A 25,855-nucleotide genomic window follows, 5' to 3' on the forward strand; every position below is an offset into this window, starting at 1 on the left:
TTCGATTTGATGACAATAAAACATATCATCCATCTTTGTGTGGAACTATTTGTTTACTTGTTGACCCTTCAGTGCGCAGGGATACCGGTACAGTGTGCCGATCTAAACGTTAATGTCGCATCACACTCAGGTTTTCCCGGTAAACGTTTTGGCGGATATGGAAGCAACGCTGAGACCGCAGTGGGTTCGTCAAAGTATAAACTTCACGATTCATAAAATATCTACCTATGCTCTACTTAGGTTTTCGACCAACCTTATGAAAACATTTAATAATAAATTCAAAGTTCACTTGATTACTCGCTAAAGTCTTATCTATTTAAATTTAAATTTTCAATGTCAAATTATTAATTACATCGAATTCCATGATTACATTTAACATTAGTGAAAACAATATCCGCCATATTATTTAATTGGATTTTTAACTTCACTTTCTTAAAAGTCTATTGTTTGACCACAATATCAAAGGCAAATTCCCATACAACACAGGATCCCTACAAACGCATTCAATTTCAACGTTAATTCAACATATATATTATTCCAACGGCTGTTTAAGTCGAGACTGTAAAAGTGAAATGTCTTATTAAGTATTTCCACTTCCGTGAAATGAATGTCTTATTTGATATTCAATCAGACATTCGTGAATAGCCATAGTCCAGTATCTAGCTAACGAGTGGTTTATAAGTGAAGGGTTGTCATTTTCAACGTTAAGCTAAATAGGTTATGAGTGGCGCTCAAGCAGGGTAATGATTAACTACAAATGTCAATGAGGCCATTGATCTAATCATACATTATCGATTGTCTGGGCTTATCAGCGGAGTAACGTGAATTTGTTATGAAGTAAGTAAATATAGCAGAGCCCAGGTTATCATGTTAGACTGATGTATACTTCCAGTTCTGCCGTTGCACAGATAAACAGCTACCGACACGGGCATCTGACATTTTAGATAGTTAATTTTGTTGGTGAACTTTTCGATCAGACCTTATATCATCATGTTATCAGCTTGCTCAAATGTCAGATAATTATGTCAAAATAATCGACCCAGTTTCTCTGAACATATCCATCCTTTCTCGGAGTGACATCACTACCCCCTGCATACTCCTGAGGCACATACAGCAAGCTAGCATACCTATCGTGTCGGAGGCGCCCGTATTATAATTCAAATATATTGAGCAATTTATACGAAATAAAATCTTTAGATGGAGAATCCTGACATCTATCTATTTTTTGTTTCAGTAATTAAACAAAAACTGGTTCAATTATCTTGCCCCGATATTGATATAATTTGAGATGTTGGTTAATGGTAAGGATACTGTTGATGTCAGTCAGGTTTCACGGGTTAGTTTTAGAGATATTCCACAAAATACGTGTTTTTTTAATTGAACTGCGTGTGTTCAAAGGGAAGGATATTGTTGATTTGCTTTGAATTAAGAAATACACGTAGTTCTTTAGAAAGAAAACCAAGTTAGTGTGGGATTTTTCTAGGCGAATATTCAGTGTTTCAACTTGTAAAGAGATATATACACGGTTTATCATCTTAGTTATGTTCTTAAAACTGAACAAGCTGATTCTCGTGACGGTTGCAAGTGCTTGTAGTGTACAAATCTGTTTAAATAAAGTAATTGCTGGTATCTTTTGAGAAGGGCAAGTAAATGTTTGGTGTATTTATCCACTTCATGTCTCTAGACTACATAGTTAGCAATGTTTTAATATGTTGGTTGATTTTCGTCGATTGACATTTGAACTTTTGTTTCATTGGCGGAAGTTTGACCTTAACCTTGAGTGAGACAAAAAGCACTCATTTTTTTTTTATATCAAATGTGTCACTACATTACCAATGTGCTCAAAGCCTTGTAGATCCCCGTTAGGATCGTGTATGCACTTTAATCCGAAATGTGCATACTCATTGTATTTAGATTTTATTACAGAGCCGTACTTATATTTCAATCATAACATTTGGTATTTCTATCTCAGTGTTTGAAGACTGGCTGGAATCTCTATCAGATTACTTAAACATTTGATAATGCGGTACTTTTTACTCCCGAAGGAGAGTACAGGATAATGTTAATACGACCGTTGGATCCCAAAAAAGAAATTGATTCATAATTGGGAATAGACAACAGCAGAGAACAAGCGATTTCCTGGGTTTTTTCTCGTTCTGTAGTTCCCGTGTTCAATTTGGGAAGAGGGGTGTATGGGGGTGGGGGGTGGGNTTTTTTTTAACCCAGTGGAATTTTTATACAAGGACATAACATATTTATTTATTATGTTTAATTTATAATCATTGATGCCTAACTGACATATGAAACTTGAACATGTGCCAGGCCTATTCTAACGCCCAGTAAACATCGGATATAACGTCAACCGGAAGTTGCCTTATTTAAAGTTGGCCACAACCCCCGTCCTCAATTGATGGTGGTGATGTTTTATTTTCATGTTTATGAGGTTTGCTGTGTGATAGCTACGGGTCCAGCGTTTTCACCTTCACTTTTTTGCTGGTTTACACTTGTACTCGGAATTAAACAGCAGCGTCCAGACGTATTTAAAGCATCGTTAGTGTCCCTCACCGAGAGTTACTGCTTTCTTATTTCATCATTATAGGATAAATATAACACAATATACACTTAGCGAGCATGTCTAGCCGTTAAATAGAGCATACAAAGATGGATGCACTCTATGGATCCAGATAATACTGAAGATATTTATTTTAGAAAAAAAGTCTTTCATTGGAGAAACAGATGTTGAGCATGTGTTAAGATTAAGATAAATCGAAAGCAACCAAACGTTGAAGGCTACAAATACGAAATCAAAATGCATAACTTTACGGATCCGTCTATGAATTCCAAAACAGCGTCTGTAAATTTTAAAATAGCTTTCATTCTTTCAGCAGGTGAACTTGTAGTGTTTTATCAGTGGTGATTATACTTTTGTACACACCTCAAACAATTCGGCTTTCAGATCTACTCCATGTGTTTACTTTTGTACAGACCAATGTTAAAAGTGCGTTATTGGCGAGTCGGTAATCCGTCTAATAACATCATCTGTCGGTGAGGGTTTTATGGTTCACGTCTGTGATTTGTAATTGTGTATTTTCTATAGATCATCAGATTGACTATGTTAGACAGAAGAAAGGATCCCCTAATACGTCGGTTATTTGTTAGGAAGTTGCTCTTGGCTTCAGTTGGCCGTCTCTGCCCGAAGTAATACCGGTATATGGTCAAAGGAGAGAAATGGTGCAGGTCTTATTGCGTGTTACCTTCCGGTACTCTTGAATGCTTGCGGTAAAAAAGTTACAGTCAGAACTGGGAGAGCTTCAAGAATTCCATGTATTTCATTTTTTTTACAACAGAATTTGTAAAACCCAATTGTAGTTATTAGAATTTGCTGAATTCAATTTCCTTTCTCGGTCACGTTCTCAATTCCAGACTCTAATTGAAAACATAGGAAGATTTGTTGCATGTGTATATTCTTTGAGGAAAACTCTTACAAGTGATATACTGTACACTATATATCGACCGCAATGTGGTACACTGTTACCTGTTGTTCGCGAGTCTGACACAATGTGTTACGGTGTTAAACGTTGTTCGCGAGTCTGACACAATGTGTTACGGTGTTAAACGTTGTTCGCGAGTCTGACACGTTAAACGTTTTAGCGAGTCTGACACAATGTGTTACGGTGTTAAACGTTGTTCGTGACTCTTACACAATGAGTTACGGTGTTAAATGTTGTTCGTGACTCTTACTCAATGTGTTACGGTGTTTAACGTTGTTCGTGACTCTTACACAATGTGTTACGGTGTTAAACGTTGTTCGTCTTCGTAACGACAGCTTTAAACGCTGTGATAAAATGATAAAACATTTGACCAGTGTGCTGGTTTCGTTTTACGTCTTTTGAGCAGCTATTGTCATTTAAGGTCGTGACAGGTTTTGATGGTGGTGGTAACTGGAGAACCCGGAAAACTGGCTCACGTAGCCTCGAACACGCGACAAAGTGGTGAAGGATTAGTGACCATAGACATCAAACACTTTATAACCATTCGGCCACCGCAGCCCTCAATGAACTGGTGATCAACGTATAGTCCCGTCTCTCTAGCGCTGTGTCAATATCACTGCTTTGATGGCAATGAGCTGCTATATACATTTTTTGCATTCTATTGCATACCTTAGTTTTTAAAAAGTAGATTATGACGTGATAATACAACTGGTGACATGATCTTGACATCCAATGAAAAGTCCCCACACAGCGTAATGTTTGACGGGTGTCATGCAATCTCTTGCCGTTATCAGAAAGTGATAAACAGAAAATGCATCACGTTCCATGGATACAAAACACATGCTACTAGTGTGGCAGGTTTTCACATTTTGATGATATTTCAATCGTGAAATACATGTACATATGTTGTATTCGGAAAGACTCCATTGATATTCATCTATAAATGATAAATGCATTGCTATATTTTTAACACTATTGCGATTATCAAAATGCGTGAAAAGCGTACTCGGAACATTTAATTGGGATTTGTATCACGATTTCTTACGTACATATTTTCCATGACACGATGGAAGTGTTTGATTTATTTGATTTAAACATATTTTATTGAATAAATGAAGCAAACGGATTAGGCACAAGTTATATCAACATTACAAATGCCCTCTCCACAATAAATTCTACATAAATTGAGAAATAGCATAGTTTAATTACAATGAATACCATTTTTTTCATACAATAAATGAAATAATACAACAGATATAAATATGATGAGTTAATGTCATATCACATTAACTAAACCTTTGGCTGTATTTTATGTACTTTTGCACATTTCTAAAAATTGAAGTGTTTACTTCTTCCTACAGATTTTCATTTCCTATGAGCAGTACAGTTATATCAATGACAACATCCAGATTTAAATCATCTATATTTTAAAGAAGAGTGCGTCTTTGTATATTATAACGAGAACATACATGTATGAAAAAGAAGAGGTAGGCATTCTCACAAGGGTTTCCACAAATACATTCGGAGTTCTCAGTCAGATTTACTCTAAAAAGGTCATAATTTGACGGACTACATTTGTACCTCAACTTTGTATGTAATATATTAAATTTTCTCTCTCCAAAACTGTAGAAGAATGGTGCTTTTTGATCATCTGGATATGAAATAGCAGATTTAAAATAAAAAGCGAAGAAGAAGATCTTGTTTCCACGTCTAACCCGTTCCAAGAAAATAATGTTGATGGTAAAAAAGAAGAGCGTGTACAAGGAAGTCTATATATGTAAGTGTTGCATATATGCTCAATATAAACATTTCAATACTACCATTCTTACTCAAAAAGTACTATTTTTTTCTTGATGGTTACTTCTGCGCTATAACAAATCTTGAACAAGCTGTTTCATCTAATTGTAGAACAGTGTTTTTGTGGTGTTTCTATGGTTACCAATTCCTGCAGACGACAAACGTCAATCGGAAACCATTCGGGAACTTCCGCTTGAATTTGACGTCGCGCCATGATTGGTCTCCGTTTAATTTCACAGTATGACGGAAAGACTCTGACAGGTTCCGATAGAATAAAACACACTCAAGCGTAATAGTTCTTCATATATTTGTGTCATAATTTCATGACAATATTTTGAGTTGGTAAGTTCCCTTTTTTCGACACTGTACAACCTAAGCATTAACTGAGTAATTACGAAAATTACAAATACAATTTTCAAATAGCTACTTATGTATAACACGACGCCGCATGTATCCAGAACAGTGCAAACATATCACAGATACATATAAATCTTTAACCTTGATAATTGTCTTGCTTGACCATTGGTGTACAAATATCCTTTGGAACATTTCTATTTCTCTAAAGTGTTCAAGAATCTTTTTAGGGAAATAACGTAAAAGAAAACATGTATCACAGTCGATTTTTGCGGTGAGAAGAGGTCACAGGTCATTAATTTTGGAGCTACATTACGACAGACGCCCCATGGCTCAGTTGATACGTAACACATATTCTAATAGTAAATGTGTGATTCAAATACCCACTGCAGATATCGTCTAAATGCCATCCGACACCTTAATCACAGCGCGTGCTGTGACCCACTCACGTGCATGACGCAGGCACGAGATTTAAAAAGACTTTATCGGACTATTTTATTATTAATTTGCAGATAAGTGTAATATGAAATATTTATCTGATATTTATAGTCACATCTTTATTCTCAAGTTTTGATGTTACCAGTGAATTGGTTGCCATGTCAATAGTTCTGTGATGACGGAGGAAGCTTTAGATGCAGTTTCACCATAACGTGTATTCACTCAAAGCAGGACTGTTTTATCATCTGGCGGGCGAGTCCCATACCTACACACTCGAGATAGGTTTCGTCTATGCAGACGCCATGCAGATAAAAAAACCGGCATATACCTCTAGTAAGACTAGCTAGATAATGTCGACTCTAATAACTCTTGCGACTATATCTAGAAAATAATCTCAATATTTCTTCTTATCAATATTGCAGGTTCGCACGTAAATTGGTTTATATTTGCAGCTCACAACATTTCTTTGGAAAGTAGGGATGTCTATGCTGTACAAACTAAATCAGAATGAATATCGATGCATGTTTAGAAAAAAAACCATTAATGGCTTTTCCTAGATTTAATCACGATGTAGACAAAATAAGGGATATGTCGTCATAACTAGAAATCTAATATAACGAATAAAACGTTCCATCAAATATAGTTTGACGTGTTTTGTATTGACATTGCAAGACTGGACAATAGAAACAAACCTAACACTGAAAGCGGTCTGGAATAGATTTTTAAATATAAATATAGAATAAGGAATGCCCGTTTAGACGTAAAAAACAGAAGACCGAAGTGTCATCAAAACCATGCTTAGAACTCAAATTATATAAGACTCAGAAGAAAACATGATCAGAGGAAAGATCTGCATAGAGGTTTGAAGAACTAAAAGGAGAATAGGACCAGGTGCTCCGGAAGGGTTAGCGTCTTATGCGTCATCGACGATATCCGGCACGTAAATCTGGGTCAAAACCAACTAATGTCACATTCTTACATCGAGAGTTCAGATAGTAAAAGCACATCCACATGGCACACTAATTAGCATAATAAAAACATCGACCTTCATATCACATAATGAGATGTCAAATTTCCCTATGAGATCCTGATGGCGGTCATTAAAATTGTCCATAGACTACATATCTGCAACGTTAAACATAGACTGTTCTTCTCTGTACAGCTTCAGAACTAGATACAATCGAAATGTGTTGTTCAGTTCGTAGAATCCATACCAATAAAGATACAACATCATTCTAGAAAGATATAGGCTTATCCTATTTCAATAAAATTTTGCAGGAACCTTACTGGGTCAAATATGCACCAAAACTGTGAATTATATGGTTTTAACCCCGATGGGTTCTGAGAGGCGGGGCTAAAAGTGTTCATATTGGCTCAAATTAAAAAACCTTCTTCTCCAGACCCAGATATGCTGGTAGCCAATACTCTTCATAGATGGAAGGTTCTTTAGATAATTTATCAAAAGTGCGAAATTCAAGACCCTCGAGCTTCACGTTTGCTACTTGGGAGGGGTGAATTTACTATAGTTTATGTAGGAAAAATCATCTTTTGGGTATATTTTGTTCATTTTCCACTGGTATCATTCAAACTTGATTAACACTATAACCATGAGATGAACATTTGCTACTTTTACTTTTTAACCCAGTCTCATCCCCAGGGGCTGAGGGGCGGAGTCCAAATGGGGTCATATAGCCAGAAATTTCAACAGTCATCTTCTCCAGACTGAGATAGGCTTGAAACCAATACTCGTCATAGTGGAAGGGTCTTGAGGTACTTTATCAAAGTTGTGAATTTCATGACCCCCAGACTCCATGTTTGCCCCTAGGTGGGTGGGTGGGTGGGGCAACGTTTACTATAGTTTATATCGGAAAATGATACTTTTGGGTATGTTTGGTTCATTTTCATTGGAAATTATTCAAACTTGACAGACATTATAACTATGAAACGACGGTTTGATACTTTGACAGTTTGGGCCCGGGCCAGCCCCCAAGGACTGAGGGGCGGGGCCAAAAGCAAAAGGGGTCAAATTGGCTTAGATTAAAAAATCTTATCCAGACCCAGATATGCTGGAAACAAGTAATCTACATTGAAGGAAAGATCTTAAAGCGCTTTATCCCTGGGGATGATGTAAAGCTTATTATAGTTGTATAGAAAAATGATACTTTTGGGTATATTTGGTTCATTTTCAGTTGGAAATCATTGAACCTTGATAGACATTATAACTTCGAAATGACAGTTTGATAATATGACAGTTTGGGCTATAGCCATCTTGGAATTCTTCTCCAGACTCAGATATGCTGGAAACAAAAAATCTACATAGATGGAGAGGTCTTCGGATGCTTTATGAAAATAATGAATTTCATGACCCCCAGGCTTCACTTGAGCCCCTTTGCAGGGGGTTAAATTTACTACAGTTCGTATAAGAAATTGACACTTTTGGGTATATTTTGTTCATTTTTCAATTAGAAATATTATAAACTTGATTGAAATTATAACCATGAGATATGACAGTTTGATACTTTCAAGATTTTGACCCTGGCCAAGACCCAGATATATGATGGAAACAAACACTCTTCATAAATGGAAGGGTCTTACGTTGCTTTATCAAAATTGTGAAATTCGTAAGCCCCATGCTCCAGGTTTGTCCTTTGGGAGGGGGTGAACCTTTACATAGGAAAATTATACTTTTAGTTTTAGGTAACCCACGACCCCAGGTTCCTGAGGCCAACGCTCTACCACTGAGCTGAAGTCAGCTGACTGACAAAACCACTATTTGTACATAATATATATACTACACAGATTGTTCACACTACTTTTGCATTACATGTAGTTCAAGTTACTTTTGTTACAAAATTATTTCTTTGTCATTTGGCAACATCGATAACATCAGTTTTTATATAACTCAGGTGACCGTTAAGGCGCATGGGCCTCTTGTTACATTCCTTGACAGTTCAACAGTGTTGGAGCATAATCGATACATGTAGATGACGGGATATTTTATAGTTGTCTGTGACTTAGATCAACAGTCAGGTAAAAGTGTAACCAAATTAAATGTTATGGTTGGTATTGGAATTTAGTAGGTCTGATGTTACTGATTTTCTTGACAGATTAAATTAAACTATTTTTTCACTTCTGATTCGATTGTCATTTTAAATGTCGACACAGTATCTATTTCCTGCATACCTGACAGACATATCTGCTTTTTTCTGAAGTGCTGGATAGGAAGATTGCCTGCAAGTGCAGGTTAGTACGGTACCACGTTTCTTTTTCGTAAAGGGAATTAACTTTTGTTTTGATGACATCTCGTATGTCCTGTCAAATACACTCCGGGGTGGACGTACACATAATGGTCGTCAGTGTTTGGTTCAGACTCAGCTGTTATAAAGGAAACATCGTTGACGTTAATTATTGCCCTTGTTCATGGGACTATTTTGTCTTGCATTGGACCTCATTTACTTTTTCACATAAATTAATTTGCGCACATTTTACAAACATGCTAACAGTAGAACAGCTTATTATTATTTGTATTGGATGGTTTGCAAGAAACTGTTCTTTCCCTGATGTGGGATAGAATAAGGTTGTTCGAACCATCGGGATTAAATTTTGGACGAACAAGTCTCTTGGTAATGAACTCTAAAATGTGAGTGAAACAGATTTATCGTAAACCCCAGTTTCTGGGCTTTGCAGAAAGCACTGTACTACCCGTGACAGAGAAACAGAATCAAACATAATTGATAACAGTCACTTTGATTTAATAAAACCAGTTTTTGTGTTTAATATATATTAAAGAATCTCGTTCTTGATTATCAACAATTTGTTTATCGATCGGTTAACACTGGTGTAATCAATATCAATTAGTGTTTAACAGTCATATTGTTCATTAAATGACTCGTTAGATTAAAACAGAAATATGATGCTATAAATGAGTCATTGATGCCGTAAAGTGGCACGCAAACTTCTGAATTTGACCTGCGATCATCTTATAAAGTGGACTATATATTTCCTCGGATGTATATTTTAGATTCCAGCTACAGTATGGCATGCGGAAGTACATTGCCGTTTGACGTACAATAAAACGTATGGTGTATCGTGATTGAAATGTTTAGCATAGTTCCACATGTTCATGATAGTTATTATGCCGAACTTTGTGATAGTTAATATGCCGAACGCCTGTCAGAGTTTGACTTTTATTTCCCGAAGACGTATTATTATCAACATTAATTATCCGGATCAAACAGAATCAAGCCAATCTGACTGAATTTAAACCGTCGTTAGATTTATTGTGTTTCCCTATTAACGAGTTTCATTTCCCAATTAGCTACTAACTTCTACCAGAACCGTCGCGCGTGCGCACTCTTCATGTAACAGGAATTATATCCTCATGATGACTAGAAAAAGTGAAAAATGTCGGTCATGGCAGATTCCTAAAAATACCATTACAATAACTATGATAAATCTAATTGAATTTTACGATGAAGGGTAATCAGAGAAAGCTCAACTCGATGAGAATATGATTTTATCTCAACCGCTTTCAATATTCTTTAGCTTAATCTTTGCAGAAATACCTGCTAAAATATTTCGACAATTTTCTAAGAAAAACACCATAAAAGCATAACAAACTGATCACAGTTAAAACAATTGTCCGGTCAATATTTTTGACTATTGCTTAACAAACTGTGATATTGGCAGGCAGCGACGCTCAATTGTTATTCAAATGTTCTGTTAACATTGCACCTGTTCAGCAGACGACATCGTCATATCGCAGTCTCGGAAACATTTCATCTGTTCAAATCAAACAAGTAGTTGAATTAGTTTTTACTGTTAAATGATAAAGCATGACTGTGAACAGGGTACTTTTACGACAGTGTTTTCGTCACGCTTTTCACTGTAAAAGTGAATGTACATACAAGAAATTACCGCGAACAACTTTAACACAAAAGCAAACATTTATATCAAAATTACTATTGCCTACCCAGCTAAAGCAAAACTGCCTTTTTTGTACTGCAGGTTGGTTTTACATGGTTTAATGTCCTATCAACAGCTAATGTAATTTAAGGACTAAGGACGTGCCTCCATGTGTGTTGTGTATGCATTTTTGGAGGTAGGGTATGCTTGCTGATTGCCTTTTGATAGTGCAGATATGATGCCAACTTTAGAGTGCTACCTCACTAAAATACCATGCCGAAGGCACCTAGCACAGCAGTCCGCCCGGTTACGTTATAGTAACAAGTTGTTGCCATTGTCCAACATGCTGAGCGTTAAGCCAGAAATACCAACTACCAATTTTTAAGAACTAAGATATGGTCCGGCCTGGGGACAACCCATTGCCTACCCCACTTGGGCGAACGCTCAACATTATCGCCAAATTAAGGTATTACCAAGCGAGACGCTAAGGAATAAAAAATTCTGCAAGGGGTACCAACATTTGTCGACTCTTAAGATACATGCAGTGGGTAACACCATCTGTATTATTTTCTCGATCACAGAACAGCAGGAGTGAAATACTGCGAGATGTTGTATTTGTATAAGTAAACGCGAAAACAACACTGTGCGAAATCGACCGAAAACGATTATCGTTCATAAGGATCATTTGGTTATTTTTTAAGTGTAAATTAACAAATAGCTTACGGACGAAAAACGTTATTCATAAGATCCGTTTTTTTAATATCACAATCCTATGACTGAAACGTGTTGGTTTTTATATTATCACTAAAAATGCAAACAAGGTAATACCTATTTGAAAGTTTAGTATGTTGATGTATAAAAAATAAAAATAAATCACTGCATCATAAAACGTACTGTACGGCCAATTCGTCTATTTGGGACCTATAAGATTGTGTTTGCCTCCTTGTGATAGTGCAGATGTGATGCCGATATTTTAGTGCTATCTCAATGAAATATTATGCCATAAGAATCCAGCACAGCATTCCGCCCGGTCACATTATTTTGACAACTGATGAACTAGTTGTTGTCATCACCAAAAACGCTGAACGTTTAGCAGAGAATACCAACTACCATTTCAAGGACTTAGGTATGTTCCGGGAAGGGAACAACCCATTGCCTATCCCACTTGGGCGAAAACAAAAGAGTAAAGAAAAAGGCGCATATTAAGCTCTTTATAACACTGCAATTTTCAAACTTTGCATACAACAGATAAGTTTTACGATTTACGATTTTCATGCAAACCGGGGCAGAATAAATTCTAGTTACAATGTGTCACATTATTATGTCTGTTATATATCTTAACCTTATGTGTAACACAACAGAGTTTGTTGAGCATAATAACAGTATACAACATAAATGTAAGAAAAACGCATGCATCAAAATCAAGTGTGTAATAAAAGAATTTGTCACACATATGACATTGTTTCATGTGGTACGTTTGTTCAATGATTGAAAGTTTTTTTAAGTTGTCCTCAGATATGAATCTCAATATAGACTCTGTTTGCGCAATCGGAATGAGAGCGGACCCCTTTGTGAAGAGGCAACGATCCTTCAACGCCGCTGAAAACAAGTATATGCTCCCTCGCATGATCACATGCTGTCTCTTACTCTTTTCCACTTCCGCCTTTTTTTCTACCTCCCATATACATTTATCATATTCATTTTTCGGTCGGTCTTTGCGACTCAATCTTAAGGACCTTTTTCTATTTAAACCTTCTCAAACGATTTTTGATGCAGACAGCTGCATACAGTACTTAACGTTGGTTGCCAAACTCACGTCATAACGCGTCCTGGTGCCTAACTTATTCATGTATTGTTGGCATTCCGTGGAATCTTCATTCAAAGACTACAGGCTAACGATACCGCGTCTCTCAGATCGATCGTGACATCCGACGGCGCGCAGACCCGCAGTGTGTTGTGGACACTCATCATGCATCTGTCTACAGATGAATTTAAAGAATACCCCGTACCAAAGGCCAGTGGCATCCTGTCAGTACCGACAGCACCGCTAATTAATCCGGGAAAGGAGAGAAGTTGAGGAAATTTTTCTCATCGTTATCTTTACGTGTCATTTAAAAAGCCCGAACCATGTTGGAAAACCTCAAACAGTAAAGTCAAAAGCAAGCCAGTCTGACGCAGCTATTAGTTTTTAACAGTTAACGCGACAGTTTGAAAATAAAACAAGTTACCAACCAGACATTTGGCGTTGTTATTACACTCAAAACTCTATGACCGGTATTGATTAAACTCAAAAACGTTAAAACGGTTCTCGCATGAGAACACGAACTCTGCACTGTGTCTAAATTGGTTGGTCGGGGCTAGCTTGGTTCCCTAGAGAAGGCACTGTTTTAACCTGATAGGCTGCAAGATTTATGCTGGATGATTTTTACAAAAGTTATGGCTTTTCACGCAAGTTAAATCTGTAGGTTTGAAACCGAAGCTATTCAGAATTTCAGGCATCGATGTAACTTGAGTAGTTTCAACCCATGACTAACCCCACATCTCGCCAAGGATTATGGTTATGGCCACATTGTATTTTTATGAACAGACTAACACTTAAGATAAACTATTATTATCTATTTCGATCAAGATTTCGTACATAACCCCCACTCCGTATATATATAAATATATATGGTACCTCGCGCAATGCACGAGATCCTAGGTTTACAGGTTCAGTGGGCTAAGGTAGCAGGCGGTATCCAATCTGGTTCTCATATATTGATTCATTGCTATTAACTTTTTTTGTGGGTCGACACACTGCTACAAGCAGATGCAGGGTGTGTGTTTTACCATAGTCTCTTCAATGTAATGTTCGGCAAAATAGTGTATAAAATAGCTGCTAATTCCTTTCCTATGCGCTGCGCACGGCGAAGATGTGTTCTTAATTAACACATTCAGGAATGTTCCTATTTGTATTCCTTGGTGTTACCGGTGGTGAACGCGCGTGCCGGTGTGTGAGAAGCGCGTGAGGTGTTTTCTCCTTACACCTCTCCTTCCTTCTGTTCCCCCATGTTTAACAACGCATTAAAGTCAAGTTTCAGAGGTCAATGATTGCACGGCGACAGATGGTAAAATAGACGCAAGCAAAAAACCGGGAAACACGTGCATGGACCGTGCGAATTGAATAACCCACACTCGTTTTTCTGAGTTTTTGATTACTGGGTGCTTCCTTAGGGTCACTTTCCTTTTGTACAGGGCAATGTAATTGCGTTTTAACGCTTACATTTCTACGTATTGAAGTGTTTATCTAAAGCAAAGTGTTGCATGTACATACAACAAATCACATTTGTGCTAGCGCCATCTCTTTAACATTTCTGATATTCAATTTCTTCGAACCTTTTTGACAAATTCCTACCTTTTTGTGTCCAAAGAGAACTTAAAGCTGTATTTTTATAAATCCATACGTATTGTTTTAAAATGCTTTCATCCTGCAGACTTTAATTTAAGGTTCTATGGATGCTTTTCCTTAAGTTTCCTGTTGGTTGAGGGTTTCTCAGACTTCTAGTTTAATATGGTGTTTCTTTAGTCTCTGGTTTAGTTTGGCGTTTCTCTACAGCCTGTTTTTGTCTGACGTTTCTCTATTGTCTGATTTATTCTGGCGTTTCTGTAACGTTTGGTTTTAGTAAGTGATTTTCTCACATTTCTAGACTTGTTTAACATTTTCTACTGTTCGTATTTGGTAACTATAGAAAAGAGTTTGTCTGCTGTAAGGGTACGAGGACGCGTTAATATCCATGCAGAATTTTGACTCACAAAACTTTATGATTCGAATGTCTTCTCTCGTCACCACTCTTTCCTTAAGCGATTGTCAGAATGATGTATCCGGGTGATGTTTTTTTTTTTATATTTCGGTGTACTGCTCTGTATAAAATGTGAGTTTTCCTTGAGATTGCACTATGAAACGACTCTTGAATGACACCATCGCCAATGATATCGTCAAACGACTTCAACTACATGTGTTTAACCAGTAACGAACACTATATGGACTTGTTATATAATCTGCCCTGGTCTGTCACTACTCTATTGTCCTTTACCCGCAGTGTGCCCTCTTTGATTGCTATATGTGTAACGGCAATTTTAAACAGAAATATAAATGTATATAAATATCTGTGCTCTTATCAGTCTTAAGATGAACATGGATATATGATGCAGAGCATACTAGCCATTGCGTGATCGTGATCGTACAGAGACTTTAATGTTAATGATTAAAGGGAGCATTAATCTCCCATGAGCTTAAATTCTTCTTCTGAATTAGTGTAATAGCTTTTGAGTAAGCATTACTTACCATTTATGAGTGAGAATTATCACCTTTGAGTATTTCCACTTATGGTCGTTCCTAATCATATATGAGGTAGAATTACCACCTCTGAGTGAGCATACTCACGTTTGAGAGAGCATACTAACATTAAATTAAGCATAATTATTTTTGAGCCATGACCCGTCTTGCACATACTTTCTGCATTATTAAAGCAATGATGTAAACACCTTTCTCTCTATCATATCTTAATATACTCACATATTTATATTTACGATAAACCACCCTGTAATAATCGAGGACGCACAGGCCCTATCTAGTTCAGATTCTCTACTCAAACCTACATATCGAACACGACGAGTCCAATGCGTCTTTAATAAGCTAGCTTGGATATGTTAGATCAGGGACTCGGGCGCCGCAACAATAGGCGCTGTCAAATCAGACGTCTGTATCAGACATCTCGCTCCCACTTCTCGTTCAGATACACGGTTAAGATGAAGAGATTTACATGCATGTTTTATAAAACAGAAATGAAACATGGCATGAAGAGGAGAGAGGTGGACTTGCCTTGTACCCACTCGTGTTCGACAGCCCAGCTTCTTCAAATCTACATGTATGATTTATACCATGCCGCGGGAAAGGGTTATCTCGTAAATACTTATGTTTCGCAAATGTATGTTGTGAAGTATCTGTCAGGTTTTGTTAATATCGAGTTCAAATCTTTCAGTAATGTGGCAAACCTTAACGAAACTGTTTAAACGAACCTTAGATATTGAAGGACTGTTATTGCACAGTATCAAACCTCTTTAAAATGAGCGGTGAGTTAAAATAGAAAACAGTGAAACCAACAATTAAAATGTGATAAAATGAAACAAGGCATTAAATAGGTCCAACACCATTAATCGGGAAACTATAAACAAACACAAGAGGCCCAGGGGGCCTGTATCGCTCACCTGGTTGTTTAAGCAATCATGGCACAATATTTACATTTGCTCTGTAATGCCAATTTGTAACCACTTCAGACATGTAGGGTAAGAACTTGAAAGCGTTACTATGGAGACTTTATAACTCATAAAGACTTAAGGTTGTTACTATTACTAGCACATTAGTTGCGTTGGAGATTAAAAGTATGTGATGGCTGTTAATTTGTCGAATTGTCTATATAAACAATACCAAATGTTACCCCTCCGCAAAGACCAACGAGGGACCTGGGGCAAATGAAAATCACAAAGTATATAAACCACTCGAAGGCCTTTACAACTATGAGTAGTATTTGATACTAGCATTTCTGGAACAGCAGAAGATTTTTGAAATTCGCCTCCTTTTTCACCCCAAACCCAGCCCCCTAGGGGGTCAGGGTCACAAAAAGTATACCAGCAGACCTTCCTCCCCTAACAAGTATTTCTGTCAAATATGAACAAACTCCGTTCAAAACATTGGAAGATATGGTCCATTATGTATATTTCCTATATAAACTATACTAAATTTCACCCCTCCTCAGGGGCAAACGGGGGCCCTGAGAGACATGAAAATCACAAATTTTATAAACCACCCAAATGCCATTACAGCTAAGGGTAGTATTTGATCCTAGCATTTCTATAACTAAAGAACAATATTTTTGAAATCCTACCCCCCCCCCCCCCCCCNTCCGTTCAAAACAATGGAAGATATGGCCTATTATGTTTATTTCTTATATAAACTATACTAAACTTCACCTTCTACCCAGGAACAAACGGGAAGGGGTGTGCATTTCTGGAAATGGGGAAGAAGTTTTTTTATTTTGTTTCTAAATTTTCCCCTTTTTGGCCCCTTACCAAACTCCCTAGGGGGCCACATCCTTATTTCATGAATACATTGAGCCCCTGGTCCCAATGATGCTTCATATCAAATTTAATTAAAAACCAATCAGTCGTTCAGGAGATAAAGGCTTTAAAAGGGAAAAATTGACGCCGCACGACGGACGGACGACGAACGACGGACGCCGCTGTACGGCATAAGCTCACTTGCCCTTCGGGCAGGTGAGCTAATAACACAGACAAGCATCATCGCATGCGTCGGTAATCTCTCCCGGATATAACGTCTCAGCCAGCGACATACAGAACGCGTACCGTAAATACTACAAAAGGTGCTCCAGTCCATTTACAGTAAGGATACTGAAGATTGTATATAATATCACTTTTTGATATAAGGTATGAATATGCTCAGGTAAATGTGAAGCCATGCCCTGGTAATGCTTCATTTCTTATGAACATCCTCTAAATGAACGTAGCAGATTAAGCCCTATATATCTGTCAAAGACTTGATGACGTGCCTTTTACCTGTATACTAGGCAGAAATTGGAGCATTTGGTATCGAATTATTTGATCATACTCTCTGTATACAATCTTCTATACATATTTCAATCGTGCGGTTGGCACATCGGCTGTAAAATTGATACCAGTACTGTGGACCATGATAGAATTGAAGTGATTAGAACGTAATTGAACTTTCAGAGATTCATCAAATTTGTAGCGAGATTATTGTGAGCCAAAATTCAATTAAGTCTCTGACATAATCACCCCAAGATTCTGTTATTAATTCCGAAACTGCATTCGAACAAGTCCAATAGGATTTATAACAGTTAGAAATATTGCTAATTAATATTTTTTGCTGATCTTGATTTTGTGTAGGACTGCGACCTTGAATGTACGGTTATGTAATGATATTAATATATTAGTACTAGAAGTGTAGTTGAATTAAGACAGCTACAGACCTGCACATCGTGAACAGTGCCATATTGCAAATTATACACCAGTAGACGATATATCAATAAATCCTTTTTTATTCTTCACGAGTCTGATCAGTTTTACTAGTTATGTTGTCAAAATGGCACATACAATTCCTTTGCTTAAAAAGCAAGCAAGCAAGTCTTGGCGACAATAGCGCCTATAAATCAGGGAGGACATGCTCACCCTATCGTGGAGACGTGTTTTACAAACAGGCAACTATCTCGTATACTTTAGGCGTACGATTTATAGTTATTAGAATCTCTGGTTGGCGTGTTTCATGCTATCAAAAGCATATTTCTTAGCGGTTTTGGACAAGTACAAAGCATATTATTATTTATCTTTATCCAAACTTGTAAGATTTACGGTAGAGCTAATGGGCTGCGAAGACATGGGGCCGTAAACAGCAATAAACGTTATGGGAACCGATATTCAGCATATATATCAACAGGAATGAATCCAAACCCTTTACGAAATGATCCTCGCGCGATTAGAAAGAATGTCTCGCAATATTAACGGGGACACAGCCGTACGACGGAAGGGTAAAGCAACACGTGTACAAGGTAGAATCCTCCACACGAGGTTCCATTGATCGGATAGACAAGTGTAAACAGATTACGGTAACGAGTCAGCAGGCGGTGAGTCTTCATGTGCCTCAGACCTGCGGACTATTGTTATAACCGGGGCGTGATGTCAATTCCTAGCTTCTTCGCCGTAAACAATGACAGACTGGAACAGCAGGTTTTCAACACGTTAGGTTTGTTTTTACGAAATGTGTTATGTGTTGTTTCGCGCATTTACACCGCCTTTTCATTGTTTTCTTATTCATCCTATAAATTCCTTCAAACAGCGTAACGTTTTACGCCTATCCCAAACTGGTATATCATGGAACGACTTCAAGAAAGTAATGACACATTTTACAACAACATAATGTTATAGTTTACACCATTTCTAAAACGGAAAAAATATTTGCATCTACTCAAAAATAATTCAAATATCAAATCGTTTCGGCATTCAGTGCGTAGCATTTTACAATTAACCCAAAACAATGAAAACTGACTGCATCTAGGATAAAAGATGAGGACTGGAAAACTTTGTTTTACGGCGAGAAGCGATTGTTAATAGATAACATTTTGCTTACTTCGGTTCGAATCAGAGGGAGTGGTAACGTCGCTGAGCGGAGTATGGCGCGGAACATTTTGGATATGTGCATTTAAAACCACATTGTTGCAAATATCAAACATTTAATGACTAGTTTTCAAATAATATTTAGATTAAATACATTTACCGCCTGATATTTCATGTAATGCAAAAATTTGTTTCGATGGAAATATCATTATATTGCTTATGCAACTGTTTTTATTCGTGTATATTTAGTATCGCACGTTTTGTAGTCTTTACCATTAAACGTCGCTGTGCTTCACACTTGGTAGTATTAGGTTTAAACACTGCCCCATCTCCTCTTCTGTCCTTCTTTTCATATCAAAACCGAGTTGAAGTCAGGTCCTACCCTGAATATCTACCAACAAAGCGATATCTGAAATTTCAACAAACATGTCATTTTGCGTCTACGTTTTCATTATAACGGCAGTCGCTAGGACTACCATCATGCTAAGTACAATTGTGTTTGCCCATGTCATGCACATCATGACTATACTGCCCTATACGGCAAACACCGGCAAGCTACTGCTCCGTGTATCATTTCACACCTACCCTATAATTGAATTAAAGCCGAGAACACTCAGTCGTTTTAGATATGGTCGTTGCTGTAGATGGTTCGGTCAATTGTAGAAGACATACCTCGACAGAAACATGGCAGTACATGCAGTAAACAGTATCGCTGATCTGTTAACACTCATCATACAGATAACAGTATATCTGGAAAACTTCTCAAGTTCTGGAGAGGATCCTGGTCTATCTCACAAAAATAAAACACAAAACTATTTCGTATTTGTTTAAAGTTTCTACGGTTTTTATTACAATTAATTATGTCAAATGCTTTTCATCAAGAGTGTTACTTAGCATATGCGATATCAGATTTCTTGAATAGCAAAAACAGATTATTTCTATGATTTGTAAAATGGGAGAAAATTACACAATATCGATATGAGAGTTCACGCATGACCTTTCTTCCATCTGGGATCCGTAAGCAAACTAAAGCCTGATCGAGTTACGCAACTCCAATTGTCCTGCCAAAACGCCCATTATCAAAGTACAGTTCGATACGCACCGTTACCATAAAACTAAGGGACGTCATTAACTCAACAAGGACAGGGGAAGTAACTCAATATTTAATTAATGCATAATAGCAATTTGCGTAATAACTCAAAGGGTAAAAGAAAGCAGGTTTTGGCAAAAGGAAACTTGCGCTTGACATTAATGACCCATTAACTGTATGGCAATCATCGTGATCAAGTAGAGCAGAAAAACAGCAGAAGGTTTTTTTTCTTAGAAGGTGGATCATAAGCGATTTTCAAAACAACTGTATAGTAATAAACAATCAAATTTGATGATAAAGATGATGTTTGGAGTGACAGATTCATGGCACCAACCGCTAGTGCTGTACTCTGACATAACCCCTTCCTACAGCTGACGTAGGAAATATGTACGGTACAATCCCTGGCTTTTGTTCAAGAACAGATTTGTTTGCAGTTCATCCAATGTTTCAAATAAGACGTTAAACAAACACCACTTTGATTATTTTTCAATTAATGTTAAAGGAGATAATTAACGGAAAAATAATTCTGACGATGAAAATTGAAAACGTTCTAAAATTTCTGGAATCGGGATCAGGTTTCCTGACGTTACCCCGTACTCTTGTCGTTGGGAACACAACGATCGCCTACAAACCTTTCCTGACGTTACCCCGTACTCTTGTCGTGGGGAACACAACGATCGCCTACAAACCTGTCCTGACGTTATCCTGTACCCTTGTCGTAGGGAACATTACGATCGCCTACAAACCTTCCCTAACGCTAATCCGTACCCTTGACGTAGGAAACACTACGATCGCCTACAAACCTTCCTGACGTTATCCCGTACCCTTGTCATAGGAAACATTACGATCGCCTACAAACCTTCTCTGAAGTTATCCCGTACCCTTGTCGTAGGGAACATTACGATCGCCTACAAACCTTCCCTGACGTTATCACGTACCATTGACGTTGGAAACACTACGATCGCCTACAAACCTTCCCTGAAATTATCCCGTACCCTTGTCGTAGGAAACATTACGATCGCTTACAAACCTTCCCTGAAGTTATCCCGTACCCTTGTCGTAGGGAACATTACGATCGCCTACAATCCTTCACTGACGTTATCCCGTACCCTTGTCGTAGGAAACACTACGATCGCCTACAAACCTTCCCTAACATTATCCCGTACCCTTGTCGTAGGAAACACTACGATCGCCTACAAACCTTCCTGACGTTATACCGTTCCCTTGTCGTAGGAAACACTACGATCGCCTACAATCCTTCCCTGACGTTATCCCGTACCCTTGTCGTAGTGAACACTACGATCGCCTACAATCCTTCCCTGACGTTATTCCGTACACTTGTCATGGGGTACATTACGATCGCTTGCAATTCTTTCCTAACGTAACCCCGTACTCTTGTCGTGGGAAACACAACAATCGCCTACAAACCTTCAAAGACATTACCCCGTACACTTGTCATGAAGAACGCTACGACCGCTTGCAAACCTTCCCTGTCGTTACCCCGTACACTTGCCTTTGGGTACATTATGATCGCTTACAACCCTTCCCTGACGTTACCCCGTACAATTGTCATGGATAACGCTACGATCGCTTACAAACCTTCCTACCCAGTCCCGTTGTCATGGGAAACAGTGCAATCACCTACAGGGTTTCCTGACGTTACCCCGTACAGTATCAGTCATAAGCTCTATGGAAATCATAATGGTATGTGTTAAACAAACACACTGCGAACATCTTTAATAGCCCACAATAAACGGACGGTTTCGATGACACAAGGTGGACAGGTGTTTGCTGTTGCAATGAACAATGACAATGACACACGTTGACGGACCTCGGTCGACGGTGTAGGAAATGTCTCCAATCATACACTTTGACGGACGTCCGTGAACGATATAACAAATGCCATCAATGACAGACTTAGACAGATGTTCGCCGGTGTAGTTAACATCTTCAATGACATCAATATCATGCCAGACGGCTTCTGGACTTTCTCAATTATATACGGAACTCTGAGGAATTTTTGTAATCTAGAAGAGACTGTCGTATACATTTTCATAAATGGCTCTAAGATATGAACGTAATCACTAATAAGAAACAGATTCCGTCTCCTAGACTGACGATATACTAAATGTCCCCAGTCTGTAGGCAGAGTAACACAAAACATGTGTTCTCATCCTGCTGTGCCCGAAAGAAATGGAAGTTTTTTTTATTGTGTAGAATATAGACGAGCTACTGCACATTTGGAAAGTTGCATCCATGTAGTAATATTTCAACGATGAAATGAGATTTTTTTTGCTGTGTTTTTGCTACTTTTCTGTCAGTTTCAATTTTAGCAAATATTTTTTCACACGAATTGTAGCGAAACAGACGCCCTAGCATTTTAAATTCATTCCAATATATTAATACATTTTAACTCAGTTTTAATCAGATGTTGACGATGCACATATCATACAGTGGGGCTTCAAATACGTAACAAGCAAAAGAAATTGACAATAGCATTAAACAAAGTGTTGGAAAAGTTTGATTTAGATGAAATGTAAGTGTCCCAGGTGCACGCGGCAGACTGCCTGACACGGTATAGTGGGCCACAGTCCCAATACGTCCCAAACCAGAGGCCCGTATTGATTGGGTGTGCAGTGTCGGATACTCTATAGCAGCAAGTGGCGCTTAGATTGGAGGCCGAAAGCACATAGGCGTCTTAGACGGTAACAAGTTGAAGATGGTGAACACGTTTGGAAAGCTTGACGAAACCTATACATTTTGTTCTGATTATTAAATATTAGAATAGATGTGTATAACGCATGATGATAACACATTCGTCATTACTATTACGAGACACTCGACCCTCAAATTGTATTATTTGCATTAAATATATCACCGTAAATCGACAAATTATTGAATTGATACTTTTGTATAAGCTAAAGAAGCCTTGAAGAGAAGCACACACAAAGCATTCCTAAGAGATGCATGCACGAAAGCGAGGCTTTGTCAATTCTCCACGGTGGGATAGGCATCGATCATTGACTACTTCGTATCCTCGCTAATTTGGCATAATTCAACCACATTTAATCTGAAATGTCATTTGAGCTATCTTGATAAAAACAGATTTGTGCATTCAGCGAATTGTATTCTTGTCTAGCCTGTGTATTTGATATGCGCTTTTTAGTAAATGTCGAATACAGCACTATCTGCAGATTTGGGATCCAATTATAAATGTACATACATTAAATGAATACGCATATAGAGCCTAAGACAGTTCGCTGATCTTTAGGTTCTTACTGGAAAATATCGTATGGCTGCTAGATGTAGTGTTATATTTCTGTAGCGTTTAAATGATTCACTTCAATTATAAAGTGAAATTATTTATCTATTTTGTGTTTATTCTTTTTGATGATTTTGGTGTTCAGGAATATAGAATATTGTCTTATTGTCTCTCAATCTCTCTTTGTTTATTGAATTTAAATAAATTATCCTTACTGTCCATTTGTGATCTTGAACTATCTTGCACTCCCATTCCCGCTGTCCTTGATCTTGTTATATATCAAATGTTGCTCTACACAATAGATTTTTCGTTTTTCTATATGAGAAAGCTTCGCATGTTGCCTCACTCAATAACGTCGCCAACACAGTTGTTACATTTAGGCGTTGCACTGCTTTCAGTTGGTATTTAGAGACAGTTGAAACTGACAAATGCGTGATGGAATTTAAATTAGTTATTGAAACCAATTGAAAACAGTTCGTCTCTTAGATTTACTTTTGTGGAACATTATTGATTTCATATACACTGTAAGTAAAATTCAATTGCCAGAACCCCGCATTTAGTCCAAGTGGACCATTTGGATTATGTATGCTTGGTTTATAAATGAATAAGAAATTACAGAAAGGGTCCGTAGTGTCCAACTTTACCATGAAGGCGCCATAATAATTCTGATTTAAACAAAGCATTCGGACCTTGTCATTTTTTTACAAATGATAGGAATGCAGTCTTACTTTGGTAGAGCTAATTAGTGACTTTGTTATTGAATAGGTATCCGTGGCCTGACTAATATTCCGAATGACAATGTTATTTGGTGGAGCGTGCATTTGTTTGCAAAATAAATAGAAATATACAATCTCTAAAAGTAGGTGCAACAACCAAATGAAGAAATGAATACATGCATAAAACAATTAACAGCATCACCAATTCCTATTATCAACAATAAGAAATATAACACGTGAGTGCTTTCCGAGGTTAGGGTGATTCGTGAACCAATCATGTCCTGGAGTGAAATTCAAACTTTGACATTTTTAGCAAAAAGAAACAACAATTTTCCCGCAATAATGACTGTTACACCATACAAAAAAGGTGGTTTAAATTGTTTCATGAATCAAAAGTAACTAAACAAAGGGATAAAACACATGTTTTTATACATTTAATAACCCAGGCATACATACATCATTCGTGGGTTGTCTGGGGATGGACTGCCCCAGCTACAACCCACAATACATGAAACATTCTATTTTCGTTCTTCACAAATCAACACTTGTTCATTTCTTTCTCTTTCACTTTTTCACATTCTCATACTGTAATTTCTTCTTTTTTACCTCAGTTTTTTACACTCTCGTACAAACCCTCCTCACACGGAGGTAACAAAAACAAAATAACACGGAAATTTTGTTATTAATTAACATTAAGAAGTACACGTAATGTTAAGAACACGAATTTCAATCCTGACACACAATATTTTAGAACCAATCGTAAATTCACCTTTTATTACCGAATTACTTAGGACGTTATGGTATCAGAAACATTCCTGTCAGAACAAACACATACCGGCAATCTTATTCATCTTTCAAGTGTATACTACTACCGTGTATAAACGCTGACACATCGGTTTGTAAACCATCTCTGTACTTGACTTAATACTTTTCTCATTCCACGTACATCAAGTCTTCAAGTGTTCTTTCCCAAATCATGTTGTCATTCATGAGATCTAAATCTCGCAAACATTTATTATCAGATATACTTTAAGTTAACGCGCCAATGTATTTTTAACTTCAATATTTTATTTGTTTGAGTTAAACGTAATCGCCGACTTGTTTAGTCGTTTACCCTACGTGTATTCTATTAACGGTTTTACTACAGATGGTGTTGGATTTATCATGGAATTGTTCATGTTTTTTTTTGTGGTTTATTTTATAAACTTCAACATTGCTTCGTAAACAAATCCGCATTTAAAATGTATATTCCAGTAGATGTGATACAAAAAGGGTTGTTTGTAATTACTATTTACGTGCGATGAGGTCTCGGTCCAAGATATAATCATAGTTTAAGTTTCAGACTAATATACGATAAAAGACGAGAGTATAAGTCTCAGACTGATGTACGATCAAGGACGAGAGTTTAAGTTTCAGACTGATAAACGATAAAGGACGAGAGTTAAAGTCTAAGACTGATTTACGATAAAGGACGAGAGTTTAAGTCTCAGACTGATATACGATCAAAGACGAGAGTTTAATTCTCAGACTGATATACGATCAAGGACGAGAGTTTAAGTCTCAGACTGATATACGAGAAAGGACGAGAGTTTAAGTCTCAGACTGATATACGACA

The 25,855-nt window shown here is 37.4% G+C and overlaps 1 protein-coding gene across 3 annotated transcripts in view; it reads left to right on the top strand.

Moving 5' to 3' along the window:
- The window catches only part of LOC110449503 (glycine receptor subunit alpha-2-like), a 68,977-nt gene that overhangs the window by 21,685 nt on the left and 21,437 nt on the right, over positions 1-25,855 (top strand). Inside the window, exon 1 of one of the 3 annotated variants that reach the window (XM_021496409.1) lies at positions 18,737-18,801. The exons of the other annotated variants lie outside the window; for them this stretch is intronic. The gene's annotated coding sequence lies outside the window, so the exon portion shown is untranslated. Of the gene's footprint in view, positions 1-18,736; positions 18,802-25,855 lie in introns of those variants that run through there. 3 annotated transcript variants of the gene reach the window in all.

This window comes from Mizuhopecten yessoensis, unplaced genomic scaffold (assembly GCF_002113885.1).
Source record: "Mizuhopecten yessoensis strain PY_sf001 unplaced genomic scaffold, ASM211388v2 scaffold4627, whole genome shotgun sequence".
NCBI lineage: Eukaryota > Metazoa > Mollusca > Bivalvia > Pectinida > Pectinidae > Mizuhopecten > Mizuhopecten yessoensis.